Consider the following 16,202-nt stretch of genomic DNA (forward strand, 5'->3'; position numbering starts at 1 on the left):
GCAGGACCTGCCACATTAAAGACATGGACCCTGACTAAGCCTCAAGGGACCACTAAAAGTGCCTCACCAGGGACTGATGTGGAGAATAAGGAAGCCCTTATGTGCCAGCAGCCCTTATGTGCTTCAGTTATTTAGGGTTTTGTGAGTTAACCCAAGGATCTTGAACCTGTTTTAGTAGCAAATTAGCACCTAATTAGCAATTTTATCCCCTAAGGAATTATTTTCTCAATATTTCTTTTTTCTATTTCTGTAAACCTTGAGGTTCTGTGAACATTATGTCACATCGCTTGCTTTCCTGGGTGGTGCCATTTTGGTTTTGTAATGATTGGTGTGTGTGTGTGTGTGTGTGTGTGTGTGTGTGTGTGTGTGAGAGAGAGAGAGAGAGAGAGAGAGAGAAATATACTTTCTTAGCATCTCTCTAACTATCTACTTCTTAGAGTACTGTAAAACTAGGAGTGAACTCTGTGTTCATAGAGCACTGATTTCTCCCATTCCCAGAAGGCTGATCCTGGCCCTTTGTCTGTATGGGTTTCTTCCTTCCGTTGACAGAAGTTTTTGCATGTCAGCCACACTCCCACACTGTACTTTGAAAGTATTTATAATAATCTCAAAGAGGAAACTACAATTTGGCATTCCCAATGCACTGAGGCAGAACAAGTTCACAGACCCATGCAATGCTCCTCTTCCGCTTTGTAGTTCATTGGATGCTCACGAAGGGCTTGTCCACACTTTCACCTGACCTGTAACTTGATTGTAGCATGTAATGATTAATTCTCCCGGATCCAAGTGTTTTTTTCGTTGTTCCAATCTTACCTCCTGAATGGGAATTTATCAGATGTGCAGAAAATCCAAATGGGTATTTTGCTTCCCAAGCTTCAATTCCATGGGCAAGATCAGATTTTTGCAAGGTGCAGCCGTGGAACAATGAGAACAATGAGAAAGGGAGAATTAATTGGTACACAATATGATAAAAATACAGGTCAAGGGAAATTGTGGATGATCCATCAAGGTGTTGTGTGGTTTGAAGAGACCAAGCAGGCTTAAATGGACATGTAAGTGGGCTGGGAAAAGTATTGGGTAGTATGTTGTAGAACTGAAAATCTGCAAATTCTCCAACTTACTTCTGTGTGTATTTGAAATGCAATCCTACTGGTTAACCAGAAACTCTTCATTGGTCTGGTATCGGATCCAAACGAGTTACATCTGTGCACATGGGCTGTTTTTCTCTCAGAGCAAGCAAAGCTCTGGCTACCATGGAAGAGAAGGCATGGTTCAGTTTTAAAAGCAGTGTTCCCTTTTCTGCAGTGTGGAGGGTTGTCCTGTGAACGAGCATGACCTTTCTCTGAATCCTGGCCGCCTTGCGTCGCCAGTATTAAGTAAGCAAACAGCAAGGACTGGTATAAAAATGAGTTCCTCATTAAGATAGTAAAATGTAAGATTTGTTTTATTTGTTTTGTGGCTTGTTACCCTTCAGTTGTATTTTTCCTACTTTCTTTACAACCATAATGGCTAAGAAGCCCTTTTCTTTTTTCTTTTAAATGAAATTGGGTTAGTCATGATGACTCCGGGAACTGAGGTTTTCAGAGTGACGCCAAATATCACAATAAATGGCAAGGGTTGACTGCCCCTTTGTGAATCTGGACTTTAGCAAATCATTTTAATGTCAGTTTACTCACAGTTTTTTTGTTAGGCAAGCAGATTGTTGCGTAATGATCCCCCTGTCAAAGTTGCCACATAAGACAGTCTGCCATGCTGAACACATTAAGTGGGACGAAGCGCTTTGACTAATAAAGGAGGTCATGCTGAGCAACAGCTGGCTGGCCCTCTTGCAATTTGAATATTTTTTTTAAAGACTCCAAAAGGAAAGTTTACATTTTTAGGAGAAAAGGGATCTGCAGCTGGCTCATCAGCATTTTAATATCACATCTCCAGCGAAGAAGTTGGAAGATGCTGGTTTGAAGTGTTTGTAGCTAAGAAAAAATACATAAATGACTCTGTGAAAAGGGAACTCAGTGGGTCTGTGTTTTTAAAGCTTAAAACAAAGTTAGATGTCATTTAGGACTGTATGTATGCAGTGCTTCATTATCACCACCATCAATGCAGTGCAACTTACTTCGGTGTAATGAATTTAAGATCAGGATGTAGGACTGCAATTAGAAAACTGCTGGTTTAGGGCAGGGGTGGGGTATATTTCTTTTTAGCCCAAAGCCCCATGCACTCACAGGTAATTTGCTGGGGGCCATATACCTGTGGTGGGCTGGGCCAGATGCAAAGATGGGGTGGGACAGAGGTGAAGCAACAATAGTGACTCTTAACTTTGAATCATAGAATCATAGAGTTGGAAGAGACCACAAGGGCCATCGAGTCCAACCCCCTGCCAAGCAGGAAACAAGTAGAATGAGCAATAGGCTACATTCCAGCTGGACGAAAGCTGTACATCTCATAGACTGGAACCTCACTCATGCCTGTAAGACATGCAAGGAAAACATTTGTAAAGCATATTCAGTCATGTGGCAACCCACCACCACATGGTGCAGGTATAGGAAGGTTACCAGACGTCCCAGTTTCCCGGGGACAGTCCCTGGATTTAGAAATCGGTCCCCAGACAAAATCCTATCATTCCTAATGAAGTTGAAAAGTGTCCCTGGATTCACTGAAAAATATCTGTAACCTTAAGGTATAGCTCAGACACAAGTTTACTTCTCAGTGAGAAGCAGCCATCTTAAGATAAAGGATACATCAAGGGATGGTGTAGGAAACTTGTGGCAAGGGAGGAAATACTGGTTGAAACGTGAGGTCAGATTCAGGTTAATGTCTCTGTTTTTTTTTATAAAGGAGATGATAATGAAGAACAAAAGGCTAGGATTAGTTTTTAAAATAAACTTCCCAAGCACTTGTGGTTCCTACCACAACCCTATTCATTTAATTGAGAAATGAACTCCACTGTGTTGTATGGAGCTTACATATGCGAGGAAGCATTGCCCACTCCCCTGTGACCTCATTGGCCACGCCCTGTGACCTTGGTGCCATGTCTCCCTGACAACCTAGCAGCCCCACTAGGTCTGTTGGGTACTGGTTGCCTCTATATTTTAAATATTCATTTGTATGGACCTTTATGTATGTTGCCCTTCAACATAGTTCATACCCTGCAACGTTTCTCCCATGAAAATGGGGGCTTCCCTATTCCCTATTGATAATATTGCTATTTATACCCCACACATCTTACTGGGTTGCCCCAGCCACTCTGGGCAGCTTCCAGCATATATAAAAACATAATTAAACATAAAAAAACTTCCCTATACAGGATTGCTTTCAGACAGCTAGAGGGTCAGATAATGCCACACCTTCCAACATTTATCCAATGTAAATAGGGACAACCGAAGGAAAAGTGGGACATTCCAGGGATGTCCCTGGAAAATAGACACATTTGGAGGGTCTGCATGGCTTACATAATCAAAATATAATAAGCCATTAAAATACAGTTAAAAGCCAGTGTGGTGTAGTGGTTGAGAGCGGTAGTCTTGTAATCTGGGGAACTGGGTTCCCGTCTCCGCTCCTCCACATGCAGCTGCTGGGTGACCTTGGGCTAGTCACACTTCTCTGAAGTCTCTCAGCCTCACTCACCTCACAGAGTGTTTGTTGTGGGGGAGGAAGGGAAAGGAGAATGTTAGCCGCTTTGAGACTCCCTAGGGTAGTGATAAAGCAGGATATCAAACCCAAACTCTTCTTCTTCTTCTACAATTAAAATAGGACACATAGGCGACAGTGGCTATAAAAGCAGAAATGTTTACTCCTATATAGGATATAATCTTTGTAAATCACCCCCCCTCTCCATGCACACACACACACACTGAAATTTAGACTTTAAATGGTGTCATACTTTATAGACGACCCCTAATTTCTGTGAGAGTATATGGGAGAACTACAGAGGCACTTCTCCCTCAGTTCCAAGGAGCCTGGGAACATTTGCAAACGCTGGCAACAGGAGAGACTGAACTATAGAAGCTTCCTTTTCAGCAGCAGGGAGGGAAAAAAATGCCTTCCCCTCCTCTTTGGCAAATTATAAATGTTGCACTTGGCTATTTCTCTGCAGGGGAAAGGGAGGGGGGGTCAACCAAATCTAATTAAAGCAGCCTCGGATGAATGGCTGTTCTGTCTGATAACCCCTTGCCAGCATCTCTTCAGGTGCTTTCTCACCGCTCATTTGCAGAAGTTGATGCTTATCACCTGTGCTGGGGGAGGGGAGCGGAGGCTCAGAGCAGCTGCAGCCGTGGTGCCTGGTGTCTGGCTCGCAAGCGCTTGCCCGACACTTATTTCGTCATACTCCGCTTGTTGGCCTTGGGTCAGGCCAGGGCTCCCCTTGGGAACCATTGTAATGAAAGGCCCTTCACATCATCCACACAGCTGTACAAACTGCGGCCACCTTAGCCCTCTTGTCTGCTCTGGAATGTGGCTGGGATTTGGGAGGCTGTGTCTGAGCGCAGCCTTTCGGATTTGGCCTTTGGAAAGACCGGGTGATTCCTTTCAGTCTTCCTTATCCGATCTCTGCAAAGGATTAGGCTGAGCTTTTCAGACGGTGTAAAAAAGAGAGCAGGCGGGCAGCTCTAATTCAGAGGGTTGAATGAGCTGTTTCAGTCCTGCCACATCCTGCTGTACACATGTGAGCAGGGGTGAACATAAGGTGGGCCGACGGCTCGGGTTCGGAGGGAGCATTGGACGGTGTAATTTAGGGTCAGCAAATTGCGATAGTACTAGCATTCATATTCCACGTATGTTCCCTAGAACTCCTCCTTTAGGATGGCACCATCTGTTGCCGTAAAGCAAGGGTGGCCAACGTGGTGCCCTCCAGTTGCTGCTGGACTACAACTCCCATCATCCCTCCCTGAGTCTAATTCCCCCGCTCCCTGACTTGACAGTTGGAAAAGGGGAAACTGCAAAGAGAATATATAGGTCTGGAGGCCCACCTATCTCCATGCTGTTGCTGTTGCAAAAGAGACCAAGCAGGAGGGGTGTGTCTGTGTGTGATTATGGAGGAGACGGGTCTGGGTGGATGGGGTTTTGCATCTCAGTTTTAAACCTCTGTTAGGGAAAATGTTAAGTTTAGCCTTTGTGGGGTCCTGCTGTTGCGTGCAGCTGGTACAGATCAGCTGGCATGGGACCAGCAGAGGTTTTGTACCCTTAAGCGTGTGCTACAGTGCTGAACCATACACCATCAACCTGCCTTAACAAAATGAACATCAGAAATGGCAATATTCAAAAAACTGCAGGAGACCATTTCAGTCTTCCAAGACACTTTACCATTGACCTGAAAGTTGCCATTCTCCAGCAAAGGAATTTCAGCGGGACACATTAAGTGGCTAAATTGGAACTTGTAGAGAAATTGGATTCTGGTTGTTCAGGCTTGACTCCGGACAATGGTTTCTTGTGCTTCTGCAGGTGTTAATTAACATAGCAAAAGAGCATAAGAAGAACCTGCTAGATCAGGCCAATGGTTCATCTACCCAGCATCCTGTTCTCACAGTGGCCATCCAGGAGCCCTTAGGAAACCTGCAAGCAGGATTTGGGCACAAGAGCACTCTCCCCACCTGTGGTTGCCAGCAACTGGTTTTCAGAAGCATTACTTTCACCAACTGAGGAGAGAGAGCATAGCGGTCATGGTTAGTAGACATTGATAGCCCTCTCCTCCATGAATTTGTCTAATCCTCTTTTAAAGGATATCATAGTATAATAATAATGATGATGATGATGATGATGAAGAAGAAGAATACCCCACCAATCTGACTTACAGCATATATAAAAACATAATAAAACTATAGGCTTTGTTGTCCTGAATCTTCCAACATTCAGCTATATTGGATGTCCACGAGTTCTAGTGTTATGAGAGAGGGATAAAAATAGTCACTACTATAAAATAAAATAAAAAAATGCTCAATGAACAGGTTGCCTGGAAGTGCTGTGTGTCAGACAGCACTAAGTAATTGCTGCTGTTGTGAATGGCCACTTTGCTTATCTTCAGCTTTACTGAAGATAATTTTTTGTCACAGACGGTACTTACAAGCTTGTATGTACACCAAACATCTGATGAAGTTACAAAAGCTTAAGCATGATTAATCTGTAATTCTTGACAGCTCCACAAGACCCGTGGCTGTTTTTGAGGCAAGAGACTAATGGCCAAATTGGAAATGATGTCAATTGAATGCAATTAACATCTAGGTTTTTGAAAAGAATTAAATAGCACCCCTCTCAGAGCAAACAAAAGCTTTAGCGGCTGGTTTTTATTGGGACTCCCTCTCCACTCCCTGCTATTTGGGTGCTGTTGCTCCAGGGCCCCTGCAGCTATTTAAATTTTAAAAAATGAGAGCACCACTTGCATCCACACAATTAAATTCTCACTTGATGCTAATATGCCTACCACTCTGGAAGTTAGCTCCATCAAAGCCACTTTTGATCAGCAAAGGGTATGACATTTTGGCTTTAATAAATCTGGCGCTTTTGATTTCTTTCATTAACTCATAGCTGATTTCATTACCAGGCCTGGCAAAATTACAGTCTTGAAGTTGCGAGCAGAAAGTGCAACTTGATTCCACTCCAAGCTGAGGAAGAAGGAAAATGTGATGGTTATGGTCTTCAAACTAGCAATTGCTTGATTAAGTCTGAGTTTATCTTTCTTATCTCGTCTCCCCTCCCTTCCCCTGCTGGGCCCCTGGCAACATGTGGCTCAGTCAGACACTCAGCCCCAGTTCTGCAGGGAAATTTACGGTTTGTGTTTGACAGTGGCCATCCATTACGCTTCTGTGCAGCTGTTCATGTGAAGACAACTTTAAACTCTTCCAGAAATTGCTTGCATTCATCTGCAGGCATTCCTTGCTGGACCAGGAATGCAGGAAGCTAACTGCCTCCTCTTCCCTGGCAAAGAAGACCAAGCTTCTGTCCCTTGCATCACTACAATTGTTCATTGACAAGGAGGGATGTGGAGAATACTCTGTCATCCTGGGGGCTGCACCCTTCAGAACAGAACTGCCTTACGGAGAGTCAGATCACAGCTCCATCCAACTCAGTTTTGTCTGCACTGACTGGCAGCGACACTCCAGGATTGCAGTCAGGGGCCTTTCCCAGCCCTTCCTGGAGATCTTGGGGATTGAAGCTGGAGGCTTTTGCTTGCAAGGCAGATGCTCCACTGCTGAGCTACGGTCGTTCCCCATTGGCATCTCCAGTTCAGGGATCTCCTTTCAGCCTGACATCAGATGGCTTTTATAATGTAACACCCATGTTTGTTTTTATGCAATTCAGAAAAGGCATACAACTACATATTCTTATGGTGCTCTCATACCCAAGCACACACTTGAAGTTACATTATTGGTGAGGCAATATTTAGACAACTGATTTCTTTCCACTACAGTGGTACCTCAGGTTAAGTACTTAATTCGTTCTGGAGGTCCGTTCTTAACCTGAAACTGTTCTTAACCTAAAGCACCACTTTAGCTAATGGGGCCTCCCACTGCTGCCGCGCCACCGGAGCACGATTCCTGTTCTTATGCTGAAGCAAAGTTCTTAACCTGAAGCACTATTTCTGGGTTAGCAGAGTCTGTAACCTGAAGCATATGTAACCCGAGGTACCACTGTATAAGATTATTTTTGAAGTTGCTTGGGGTTTCTGTGATGCAAAGATACGAAAGCCACAGTGAACACTTCTAGTATGGTCCCATACTACCACATGAAAACTTGGGGTTAGGAAGCCCAGTATACATTGCACTTGGATCTTAAACTACTTTGTGCCTTATAGTTTCAAAATTTTCAAATGGAAAGGTATGTTTTGTATGTGATGATGATGATGATGATAGTAGTAGTAGTAGTAGTAGTAGTAGTAATAATAATAATAATAATAATAATAATAATAATAATAATTTATATCCCGCCCTCCCCAGCCGAAGCTGGGCTCATAGCGGCTAACAACAGTAAAATAATACAGCATTCTAAAATCAATTCATTATAAAGTATTGATAGTTGATGCATAGCATTCCTTATTGCAGTTGTTTTCAAAATTTCTACATTCAGGGATGACTTTGTACACTGACATCTGCCAGGGGACCTTCTTCATTAGAGTTTTAAAAGAGAGGTTGGGTGGCTGTCTTCCAGGGATTCTTTAGCTGTGATTTCTATATCGCATTGGGGTCTCTTCCAACTCTACAATTCTGTGGAAGTCTAGGGATCTTCCACAGAATCTGCTTCTGGGGATTCTGGGGCATTCTCTAGGACACATTGCTCAATGACCCACTGTGAACAGGTCCACAGCCAGGATTCCCCTATGGTGGAAGTGGTAGTCTTTCAATATTGAGCAAACTTTCATAAGCTTCTAAAGAGTTCCCTAGAAAACAGTTATAAAGCCAATGATATTTCTTACCTGACCATTATCTGATGGAAACCAGCCAAGACAGCAACCCTAAACCCAAAGTCAGCTGAGGAGCAGAAATGCCACTTTGCCCCACTGTGTGTCTGTGGAAAACTTTGTGGGGGTAGACATCCATTCAATGGCAGTTAACCCACCATTGGTGAGGGCCAAAATGGAGCATGCTGGGGCAGCCAAACACCTGCCGCCTCCCTCATTCTCCTGGTATGCCCCAAACAATGTCCAAAAGTTGGTGTGGTCAATAACTGACCAGAATGGGAGGAAAAGTAGAACAAAGAGAACCAGGGAGAAAAGGGAAGGAAAATATCACCCCACCATCACCAATACCTCCCATTCTGGCTGCAGCAAGGTTTAGCCAGTGGTGGTTTCTCTGCCACCACCAGATCGTTCTCTAAAACTTGCAGCCTGTCCATGATTAACCATTTTAATAGCGCCTTTTCAGTATCCAAAGTGCTTTACCATTTTTAAAAAGTTTCCTAGCTTATTTGGAATCTGGAAGATTTCGCTTGCAAGGGAGCTGAGATTTCCAGTGAGCAGATGGGAACAAAACTAACTGGCATTTCTGAAGTTTATTTTTATATAATCTTTCATTCTTTTTATATACATTTGGAGCTTTCCTTATGGCAGCCCTTTCTACACTCAGGAGGTGATGACAGTATACGAGAAATCAATATTCAAAAGCACTTGGGGTAGATCATGATAAAAGTAAGCATGATTCAGCAAAAATGGAAGCACTTTCAATGAGTGAAAATAAGTCTCACAAGGCCAAACTACACATTATGTTAAATGTATGGTTTGACATCATGTGAGTCTTCCCCCATCCTCAAATTAAATAGCTGTGGTGGGTGGGGTGGGTGGGTGTCAGGATTGGATTGTTGTAAGGAGGAGTGATGGGAGCATTGTTATGTATTCAGTGGTATATGTTTGCCTGAGCTTGAGTTTGGACTAAGGATTCTGAGCTCCTGTGTTCTGATCCGATACATAGAATCATAGAATCATAGAATCATAGAATCATAGAGTTGGAAGAGACCACAAGAGCCATCGAGTCCAACCCCCTGCCAAGCAGGAAACACCATCTTGGCAGGGGGTTGGACTCGATGGCCCTTGTGGTCTCTTCCAACTCTATGATTCTATGATTCTATGTATCGGATACATGATGTCCAATCACAGAACATTTCAGGATTTGGGCCTCTGCCATTTGCCCTTGAACTCTGAGTTGTGATTCGCAGCTTGGAACTTTAGACAGCCAATCACGTTGGGAGTGGCCCAGGCTTTCAGGATTGTATATAAGCAGTTGCTTTGCCCCTGTTTCCCAGTTATGTAGTTCAATCAAGGTTCTTGCTGTTATCACCGTGTTTTGCCTCATGGGAACCCACCTACACTTCAGGCATGTCCAGTGATATATTCTTTCTGGTCTTATAGTCGGGTCCAAGCCCGTGCAGAGGGAGGCACAGCTGGGTACATTTGCCCCAGGCCTTGGAGGGCTAAGTTGACCAGGTCCCCCCACCAGGGACCAACTGCTTTTTTGTTTGAGTTTCTAACTTTATTCTAACAAGACTCCTGCCCCAGGCCTCAGACAAGCTCTGCATGGGCCTGTCAGTATCAGTTTTGTACTAGTGGAATCCTTGATACTTGCTGATGTCTGTGCACTTTTAAATTATACTCTCGTAGTATGGGGATTAATGGCAGGACAACAAAAGGGTATTTAGTGAACACTGTTGGTTGCTAAAACACTTATACTTCGAGTTGGAAGGATAAACAGTCACTATCTATTATGCAATAATCTGAAGGTCTCACTGACCTTGCTGCATGTGAACAAATCTATTATAAATGTCAGTCTTTTCTGAATACCTATCTGGAGAGGTGGATGACCTGTATCAGCATATATGTTTAAATTAAAATGGGTGTCTTGATAGCTATTGGATTTTTGATGTGAGCTGGTGTGTTGTTCCTCCCTCTTTTCTACCTTCCTGTTTTTGTTTTCTTTTTTTTCTTTCAGACCTATGTATATTAAACAAACAGAATCTGAGGGAAAGCCTTTTTTTTTGGGGGGGGGGACCATTCTCAATAGAAAATTCCACCACAAGCAGCTATTTGGCCTAGGAATGAAGCCTCGTCATTGGAGGTGGATCTCCAAACAAAGCCATTGGAGGGGGGAGGCTTCTCCAGTAGGGAACTACCAATGACTGAGACCTATAGAATAGGAGGAGGAGCACCATGGTGGTGTGACACTCTTTCTCAAGTATGCACTGACTCCCAACAAATTATGGGAACTGTCTGTTGCAGTGGCTCTCCATGGCATATTATTGCCACCACCACTCCTGTGTTTCTTTTGTCTCCCCACAAAGCCATTCGACCTGCACAGAGGCAAAGGCTCTTCTCACCTCCAGTGCTATGGAAATCACAAGCAAAATGTGCAGCAGCAGTAGCAGGGACAGGTGGGAAGCCAACTCTCTCTCTGTGGAATTCTAGCAGGGCTCCTGTGCCTACTCAGATTGTATGGCTGGTGGCAGTCTTTCATTTATGTACTTCATTTCGAAAATTTATAAACCGCTTGCTCAAAAGAATATTTTTTTGACAGATCAGTTCATTGCTATCTGTTAGTGAGAACGCCTTATCATTAATCCAGATGTGCAATGACTTGTTACCAGGAAATAAAACATTACATAGAGAGCACTTGTGCAGAAACTGGAGGGCAGTTCCTTAAAGCAAGGTTGTCTGCGGCTACAACATTCATTTAATGCATCGTTTGCTGTTCCTTTTGAGAGTTATAAACCACAGTGGGATGTAATTGACCTGTAAGGTAAAAGGTAAAGGTACCCCTGCCCGTACGGGCCAGTCGTATCCGACTCTAGGGTTGTGTGCCCATCTCACTTAAGAGGCTGTGGGCCAGCACTGTCCGGAGACACTTCCGGGTCACGTGGCCAGCGTGACGAAGCTGCTCTAGTGAACCGGCACCAGCGCAGCACACGGAAATGCCGTTTACCTTCCTGCTATAAAGCGGTACCTATTTATCTACTTGCACTTAAGGGTGCTTTCGAACTGCTAGGTGGGCAGGAGCTGGGACCGAACAACGGGAGCTCACCCCGCCACAGGGATTCGAACTGCCGACCATGCGATTGGCAAGTCCTAGGCACTGAGGTTTTACCCACAGTGCCACCTGCGTCCCAATTGACCTGTGCTGCAAACTAATATTGACAAATAAACAGTGAATCTCTTTCGTCAGGGTTCCTTGTTTTTGCATGCGTTCATACTTGCTCATTTTTCTAGTCAGCACTCTGTTGATTTGTTAGCCAACATTTTCCTTCTTGAACCATCATTCAGTTAAGGCCTCTAAAATATCCAAGAACATTAACATCTAATCTCATGCCGGACTGTGTGCAACTGGTATCAAAGGCGTACCCCGCGTTCACCACGTGTGCTGTGGGTTCTTGTATAATTAATGCAAATTATATGCTCATATAAATATGTGAAATAACCACATTCTTCTGGCTCAAACACTGGCCATCTGGCCTCGAGCAAACTGCTCACACAGAAACAGAGCATCATTTGAAACTTCCAATGCCTCTGAATAATTTCTGAGAGAAGGTTATCCATTTCCCTGGAAACTTAAAACTTAGCGGAGCTGTTAAGTGTGCTCGTTGACACATTGAGTGCCATCCAGAGCTAAGAAGAATGCCCACTCTGTGCTACTTGGTTAGTTCAGTCCTGACAGAGGTTTACACTTCTTTAACAAGAATGGAAAGGACAATAAATAGGCACTTCTCACCTTGTCATCGCAGTTGCACCACTGCTATATCCCAGTAAATTCAGTGGTTTGAAAAACCTGCAGTAGAAGAGCATATGCTCCTGGTTGTTGTTTTCTGTGATGTCTCTTTCCAGGTGGAATTTTTGAGCCATCACTTCCCATGAGAGTTTTATGCCACATACACTGGTAAGGAAAAGAGGAGCAAGGAATCCTTTCAAAAGTCAGCAGCAGCACAAATCAATTATGTGGCACACTTTTAAAGTGCAAATTGCGGGGGGGGGGGGGGAAGAACTTTATAACAACACTGATCAGCAAGTAAATATTATTCCCATTTTATAAAGAGTCTGAAAGATGGTGATGTGCCCAAGGATGTTCTCCTGGGGGCACAGGTAAATAATATATAGCTAAAGCTGGGACAAGATGTTACAAAAAACATTGAATTCCTCCAGGTATGTTGACTACTTGGACTCTTTACAAACTGGTTACAATAGATGTTGCAAAACAACAACTCCCATCATCCTTGAGCATTGCCCATTCTGCTGGGAGCCAATGGTGTGGAGACGTTTAAGTTCCCCTTCCCTCCCACTAGTCATAGGAAGCTGCCTTACACCAAGTCAGATCATTGGTCCACTTAGCTCAGATGACCTTCCCCAGTCTCCTGACTTGAATCTTCTGTTGCTATTTTAATTGTGGCATTGTTTTAATGGGCTAGTTTTATTTTACATTTTAATTGCGGGTGTCTAATTTAACGTTTGGGTGAACTGGTTTTATTGCATATTTTAAATTATGTGCATTTATATTTTTTTGTAATGTCTTTTATTCTTGTAAGCCACTTAAAAGTCACATTGGCAATTAAGCAGTATGATAATGATAAAAATAATGTTATAAAGCGCATTGCTGATCCGTAATATAACTCAACTCTTCTCTCTCCCACAGCTATTTTGCATTATCCAGTGAAGTTGATCTGTTTCTGCCTGTTTGCTTTATTTGTCATGTGGCGCTGGTAAAGCTCAGTGGGGCGATTGACGGAACAGCCGTGCTGGCAGGAGGAATGCCCAGACAGTTCCTGAAGAGCACCATTCATATATGTAGAGGTACAGGGCGTATTTTTCCTTGAATGCAGGGTCTGTGTGGGTGCACTGCATGTGTTCCTGGGAAAGCTGTCTGAGTAGCTGACGCATCCCAATTATACTTATGTTCTTGAAGAAGAACTGAGCATCTGTGAAGGTCCACTGAGAAAGTTAAAAATACCATGCTGGTCTCCTCTGCCAAATGAAAGCACACAGATGTTTCCAGTATCAGAGGGTTAATGTTTTGGCAGAAAGTCCAGTCTCCAGAAGCAGAAAGAGATGGCCTAAGGCATCCTGGAGTCTGAGGCAAAGAATGCAAATGTTGCCACGCCACACCACTCTTGTGGGGAGAAAATGCAAAGTGACAAAGCAACAGGGATCTCTACTGATCCCCACAGATTTCACCAGGGCTTACTCCTAAGTAAATGGACACAAAGGATTGCAGCCCAAATGACCGGTCATTTTCTGTCCTTTTGCAATGGCCCTAAATGTTCTGCCTTAGGGAGGATAATCAAAACAATCTAAGGGAATGGATCATCTTTGGTACAAAGGAAGGTGGAAATGGTTGGGACTTTTTAGAGCAGAAACAAGACAACTAAGCGGGAATATTGTAGAGGTTTGAAATATGGGCTCCAAAAGTATATAATTAGAAGGAATCTGAAAATATGATGGGGTTGTCCAGTCTATAGGCAGGAGGGCTTTTGATAAAACAGAAATACTCCTTTGAACAATGCATGAGAACCAGTGGGGCGTAATGGTTAGAATGTCAGAATCTTGATAGCTGGGTTCAAATCCTATTCCACCATTAAGCACACAGTGCTACCTTGGGCTAGTCACTGCTTCTCACCCTAGCCCACTTCATGGGGTTTGTTGTGAGGATAAAAGGGGTGTGGGCTGAGAGAACCATGTATGTTGCTCTGGCTGAATTCTTTAGAGAAAGATGAGATAAAAATGTAAGGCATAAATTACAGTTGCTGTAAGACATCAACGTAAATTTCTTTTTTAGAAAAATGCTTGGAGAATAGTTAAACTCATGGATCCTTCCATGCCCAAGCATCTAACTTTTGCCATTATCATGCCCTAACTGTGAACTTTCTGGGCAGCCGGACCCTGTCTGAAGGCTGGGTTACACAAGCAACCACTGCGCTGACCCATTGTGCCAACCATTATGCTGCTTTTTTCTGCGGCTTATGAGCCTAACCCTCAAAACAACAGGCCCTGGCCATTTGTCAGGACTGTGGATACCCAAAGACTTCTGAATAATGGGACTTGCAGTTATCAGGAGACTTGTTTGTTGAGCTGGGCAACAGGAAAAGGAATTAAAGACGGACAATTAGAAGTGGCAGATTTGCTTGGCAAACTGAGCATCACCAAAGGAGCTTTTTCTGTATATTTTGGGTGGTGGAATGGCAAGTCAGCTCAACCACCATGAGGTGCCTTCCGCCCATCCAAGAACCACACACTATTTATGAGAAAATTGGATGCTCTAAGTCAGGAGCAAAAGCTCTTCCCTTTTGTACTCTGGCTCTTTGCCAGTCTTCTGTAGCATATCACACAGGCCATTCCTTTTCCTTACTGGCTTTCATTAATGCCACTTTTGTAGAGGCACAAAGGCTGCCAGCCCAAGAAGGAGGAAAGTGGGCAATTCATGACATTTTGACTACTGTGTCATGGAACCAAACTGTACAAGCAAATGGGCAAATAATCTGATCCCTGGCTCCTGAGGCAAATAGAAATAAAATACCGCTTGAATAAAAACTTGATTCTTCTGGCTTTGGAGAGTCCTAATCTCAAACAGACTCAGTCAGCACACTTATTTTTAGAGTGAGTATTCTCAAGCCCTTGGGCTATGGAGCCTCTATAAACCAAGATGAAAATTTCCACTTCTTCAGATGTAAAACTCCTCGACCTTGAGCCAGTCACAGTCTCTCATGGATGACCTGCAAAGTTAGTACAACTGTCCATCTTTCTCCTAAAGCATGAGAGCCGATCCATGTAGGGTATGCCTCACATCTTCTTTCACACTGGGAGGCACTCATTTGAAATTGCCCAAGTGTGAAAATAGCTTCCCCATGCCAACAGCTCACCACATCACAGAGATACATTTCTGAAACTTCAACGCTTACCTGGGAGCAAGGCCTGGGGAACTTCCTCTAAGTTAACATGCAGCAAATGGATCAGGCTGTATTTTATGTTTTATTTCCTCCATGGCACACCCCTAACTTTTGTTTATCACCCTTTGCTACTCTGATCTGAATTAATATCTTGTAAATGAGCCATTTCTCCTTTCCCACATCCTTGGCAATAGCTCTTCTGTAGAGTCCATGCACTGCATGCAGAAAGTTCCACATCCCACCCCAAAAATCTTCAGGTAGCGCTTGACAAGGATCTTGTCTGAAATCCTGGAGAGCCGCTGCCCCTCAGCAGAGTTAGGCAAATCTGTCAATTTCAATTTCTCTTTCTCCATTTCTTTCTGGGGCTTTTCCGCAGTCTGAAGTTCAGTGCTCCACGTTTCCACATCAGTGTGCAAATTTTTTTTAAGCATGAAAATTAATCACCATTTTGATGCAAATTTTGCTAAATATATCCATTTTAATGCGATTTTGCCCAACATGTACATTTTTGCAAAACAATTCCCCATAGAAATGCTGAATTTCTGTATATTATTTTGATTAATATTTGTATTTTTATCAACACTTTACCCCAGTATATGCATCTTTGTACATATTACATAGCTGGGAACTACATTGCAAAATTCAGAAAACTGCAAATTTTGAAGAAAGGCTGCTTTTCAGGAAGCGTGAATTAGGCAGATTCTTCTTAATTATGTGAACATAATTAAATTCATCCCCTACCCATACCAGTCAGTGGGAAGATAAATCTGATTCCAATAAACCAAAGATCTGACTCAGTATTAAGAAGCTTCCTATGTTCTTTGGAAGATGAGTGCTCCCCTCTCACCAACTCAAGAGTACAG

At 43.4% G+C, this 16,202-nt stretch overlaps 1 long non-coding RNA gene across 2 annotated transcripts; it reads right to left on the minus strand.

Annotated features, from left to right (window-relative positions):
• Window positions 1-226: 226 nt before the first annotated feature.
• On the minus strand, window positions 227-14,764 carry LOC307209643. 2 transcript variants are annotated; one of them, XR_013835685.1, is made up of 4 exons: window positions 12,177-14,764; window positions 2,391-2,465; window positions 2,248-2,310; window positions 227-873 (listed from the first exon to the last, which is right to left on the minus strand). It is a non-coding gene; the product is annotated as an uncharacterized lncRNA (long non-coding RNA). The 2 variants fall into 2 exon arrangements; XR_013835686.1 differs by lacking the exon at window positions 12,177-14,764 and having other exon boundaries at window positions 2,391-3,482.
• Window positions 14,765-16,202: the final 1,438 nt, after the last annotated feature.

This window comes from Podarcis cretensis (assembly GCF_951804945.1).
Source record: "Podarcis cretensis genome assembly, chromosome: 2".
Lineage (NCBI taxonomy): Eukaryota > Metazoa > Chordata > Lepidosauria > Squamata > Lacertidae > Podarcis > Podarcis cretensis.